Source organism: Penaeus chinensis, chromosome 27 (assembly GCF_019202785.1).
Source record: "Penaeus chinensis breed Huanghai No. 1 chromosome 27, ASM1920278v2, whole genome shotgun sequence".
NCBI lineage: Eukaryota > Metazoa > Arthropoda > Malacostraca > Decapoda > Penaeidae > Penaeus > Penaeus chinensis.
The window spans coordinates 23724526-23729525 of record NC_061845.1 but is presented as its reverse complement, the minus strand read 5'-3'; the positions used below and the strand labels follow the sequence as shown (position 1 = coordinate 23729525).

Below are 5000 nucleotides of genomic sequence, written 5' to 3'. Positions count from 1 at the left end.
TGCATATACTCGTAACACAGACACACACACACACACAGACACACACACACACACACACACACACACACACACACACACACACACACACACACACACACACACACACACACACACACACAAACACACACGTTCAACACACAATGAGTACGTCATACAAAATCCCTTCTACCCTGGCACCCTTTTCACAACACTAAGCATCTACACACCGTTGTTTTTGTCCGGTGAACCAAACACCTTGTGATATATAGCCAGGGATGCGAGGCGTTGGGGGAATGGGGGATAGGACGGGGAGGGGGATAAGGAGAGGGAGAGGGAGGGGAGGGAGAGGAGGAGGAGGAAGAGGAGGAGGAGGAGGAGGAGGAGGAGGAGGAGGAAGAGGAGGAGGAGGAGGAGGAGGAGGAGGAGGAGGAGGAGGAGGAGGAAGAGGAGGAGGAAGAGGAGGAGGAGGAGGAGGAGGAGGAGGAGGAGGAGGAAGAGGAGGCGGAGGAGGAGGAGGAGAGGGAGAAGGATGAGGAGGATGGAGAGAGCTAAGGAGGAGGGGGAGGAGGATTGAGAGGGGAAAGGAGGAGGGGAAGGAAGATGGAGAGGGAAATGAGTATGAGGATGAGGATGGGAAGGGGAAAGGAGGAGAAGGAGGAGGAGGAGCAGGAGGATTGGAAGGGGAAGGGAGGAGGAGAGGGAAATGGGAGAGGGGACGGAAGGGAAAACTCTCTGTTTTATCCCGAAATAAAACTTTTTTGTTTTACCTTTTTTCTTTTGGTTAAACATTAGTTGCTGAAGTTATAATAAAATTTAAAAGAGGGAGGGTTTGTTTACGGCGAAGATAAAAAAGGCGAGTCATAACTTAAAGCAAGAGAACAATATAACGATCACTATCCTAAACATCTCTTTCTTTACATTACATTTTTTCTTTCATTTTCTTTTATTTTCCTTTCTTTTTTTTCCCTCTTTTTCCCTCTGTTTTCCGCACCGGCTCTGTCTCCCAGCCAAAGTGTTTTTCATACGAGGGGAACATCCTGCTCTCAGAAGACCAGTTGTCTGCAGAGGCTCTCCGATGCACAGCTATTCAAACGTTGTTTTCTTTCTTTTTATTCTTCTCTTCTCTGTGGGTCTGTCTGTCTGTCTCTTTGTTTCCCTCTCCGTTGCTCGGTTTTCTTTTTCGTTCTATTGCTTTGTCTCTCTGTTTCTCTCTGCCGTTGTGTTTTTGTGTCTTTGTTCTCCTATCCCCATTCTCTTCTCTCTCTCTCTCTCTCTCTCTCTCTCTCTCTCTCTCTCTCTCTCTCTCTCTCTCTCTCTCTCTCTCTCTCTCTCTCTCTCTCTCTCTCTCTCTCTCTCTTTCACACACACGCGCGCGTGCGCGCACTTAAGCAAACAAACACACACACACACACACACACGCACACACACACACACACACACACACACACACACACACACACACACACACACACACACACACACACACACACACACACACACACACACACACACACACACACACACACTTCAACAAACAAACACACACACACACACACTTCAACAAACAAACACACACAACACGCACATAAACACAAACACACAAACCCAAGTTCAGCCTTAATAGCATCATAACGTGAGGACGCACATATGCTGCTCCCTCCCATGCACACATTCGTATATACACACAAACCAATTTCCCGGGAGTGTTTACAGCTGAGGATCACCTGGAATGCCAGACGGTTATGGTGATGATGGTGACGGAGCAGTGGCGGGGCGCGGGGTGCAAAAGGGGTCAATGGAGTTGGTGGAGAGGGGAAGGTATTGGTGTATGGGGTGGTGTTGGTGGTGGAGGTGGAGGTGGTGATGTTGGTGATGGTGTTGGTGGTGATATTTTAGATGTCGGTGATGATAGAATTGGTGGTGTTGGAGCTGATGTTGGTGACGTTAGTGGTGGTATTTTTGATGTTGGTGATGTTGGAGCTAATGTTCGTGACGTTGACGGTGGTATTTTTTTTTATATTGGTGATGGTGTGATGATGGTGGTGGTATGTTTTACGGTGGTGTTGATGATGGTGATGGTATTGGTATTTTTGATGTTGGTGATGCTGGTAGTGTTGATGTTGGTGGTGTTGGCAGTGTTGGTAGTGCTGTTAGTGTTGGTACTAGTACTCCATAGTAAGGAAAGAGGGTCGGAAGGACGGTGAGAGTTCAGAATTGTAGGTTCTATATTCTACTGTCCCGACTGCAGCGCGTAATAGCATTCACAATCGAGACCGCCAGGGAACTCTCGCGGCCGGAAACTGCGGTATTTAGTCTCTTTCTGTCCATCCTAATTTCGACCCACCCGCCCACTCTATCCGTTCATCCTCGTCACCCAAGCTTACACAAGCCAAGTCTGCTAACTTAAGCCCACCACAATTGCCCACCCAATTCAACCGCCATGTTCAGCCCACCCAAATAAGTCCACTTTAGTTAGGCACTATGCTTAGTCTAGCCACTTAAACCTACCCAAGCCAGCCACAGTTTAGCACGACCACTTAAACCCACCCAAGCCAGCCACTACGTATAGCACGACCACTTAAGCCCACCCAAGCCAGCCACTACGTATAGCACGACCACTTAAGCCCACCCAAGCCAGCCACACTTTAGCACGACCACATAAGCCCACCCAAGCCAGCCAAAATATTTAGTACGACCACTTAAGCCGATCCCAGCCACACACCCCCCCCCCCACCCACGCCTCCCCCCCTGCACTACCAGCTGATACGAAGAGAAATGAGAACGGGGTAGGTGGCCTATCCTCACAGTGCGCCATCTGGCAGCCGGTTCATTCATTTCCCATCTACACTTCACACTTTACACTTCTTTTTTTATTCCTTTTATTCCTCTTAAAGGATCTTTCCCGCAGGCATTTTATGTGTCTACGTACATTTGCTCCTCGACGACAATACAATGCGCATATCACTTCATTCCTTAACACTTCACTTCACTTCATGACACTTCTCACTCGTCTTGAACAACACTTCATTCCATGTCCTCCGTCTGGTCGTGTGCACTTCAACGCTCACTTGACGAGATAAAGTCCACGCGGTTACTTGTGAATGCACTTTGCTCTCTTTGCATGAGAGTTGCTGAACGTGAGGGAAGAGACGGGATGAATTAAATAAAAAATAGAAAAATAGGAATAAGAGCTGCTGAAAGAGAAGAGAAGGTATGAAGTAAATAAGAAATAGAAAAAAAATAAGAGCTGCTGGAAATGAGGGAAGAGAAAGGAGGAAGTAAATAAAAAATAAAAAATAATAAATAAGTATAAGAGTTGCTGAAAGAGAAGAGAAAGAATGAAGCAAATAAAAAAAGAATAAGATCTGCTGAAAGAGAAGAGAAGGAATGAAGCAAATAAAAAAATAAATAAAAAAGAGCTGCTGAAAGTGAGGGAAAAGAAGGGAGGAAATAAAAAAAAAAATACGAATAAGAATAAGAGCTGCTGAGAGAGAAGAGAAGGGATGAAATAAATAAAATAAAAAGAAAAACAGATGCAGAAAGTGAGGAAAAAGAAGAGAAGAAGTAAAGAAAAAAAAAAGAATTAAATGGATAAGAAAGAGAAGGGGAAAAGTTAGCAAAAGAATTCAAATAAAAGAGGGAATGTAAGCAAGACAAAAGGGATATAAAAATATGAAGAGATAAGATTATTGGAATATTTTTCTCTCTCTCTCTTTAAGAATGGAAGGCAATCTAGAAGAGGAAGGAAAACATCTGTTCTGCCAAAGGAGGAAGGGATTTTCGAAAATGAAAAAGCGAAAGGTAAGGACGAGATGATATATTTGAAGAAATGGAGATAAAATGATTAGAAAAAAGGGAAAAATAATAAGGGAAGATATATAATCAAAAGGCAAAAGAGGAAAAATAAAATGAGAGGCTTTGAGGACGAAAATCCACCTTTTCACTTAAATAATTAAATATCCAAGACGGTGAAAAGAATATATATCAGATATTTAAGTAAACGAAGAAATAATTGAAGAATCTAAAAGAAGGGAAAAACTAAATGAAAATAAAAGATTTTTAGAAAACGAAAGAAAGGAGATATGAATCACAGAAATAGAATAAGAATTTAAAGGAAAGGAATGGACGCTAAACTAAAACAAGGAGAGAAAACATTTTCAGATTAAAATGAAATCGAGTTTAGGAAATGGAAGAGAGAAAAATCAAATAAAAGACATCGTATTTGAATAAAGGAAGAAGAATTTTCATACAAGGAAAAAGAAGAAAAAGAAAAAAAATTGTATTGAAGTAAATTATCCAAATAAAAGAAAGGAAGAATTTTAGAAAACAACAACAAAAAAATATGGAATGTGGAGAAAAACAAATCTGAAGACCGAAAAAAAAATTATTATTAATAAAATAACTTCAGTAACATATGCGAGATACACAAAACAAAGGAAAGGAATAAGCATTGTCGTTAAAGAGAGATATTAGAAAAGTGGTAAATAAAGGCGGAAACGGAAGAAAATAAATGACAAAACGAAACCGGAAATGAAAGTAAGACAAATAAATAACAAATAAACAATCAAATTTAAAAAGAGAGAAATAAAAGATTTATCGCAAGGCTGGCCCTCTGATGCATAACGGCCTGTGCTCCATCCTCGTATTAAAACAATTATGCCGTAACTCGATAAATTTCGTATTCCCAAAGCCTGCGGAAATGTTCTAGAATGCGAGAAAATAAACCTATTAATTAAAGTTCTTACCCTTGCGAGTATGACGTAATTGAAAAGACCAAATGCAACATGGAAAATAGGGACACGGGAATCTCTCGTCTCTCTCTCTCTCTCTCTCTCTCTCTCTCTCTCTCTCTCTCTCTCTCTATATATATATATATATATATATATATATATATATATATATATATATATATATACACACACACACACACACACACACACACACACACACACACACACACACACACACATATATATACACACATCGTTCTTTCTCTCTCTCTTTCTCTCTCTAGTTCTCTC

General features: G+C 41.6%; 1 long non-coding RNA gene across 1 annotated transcript in view; it reads right to left on the bottom strand.

Annotated features, from left to right (window-relative positions):
* LOC125039791 overlaps positions 1–5000 on the bottom strand; it is a 144150-nt gene that overhangs the window by 126715 nt on the left and 12435 nt on the right. The window lies entirely within an intron of this gene.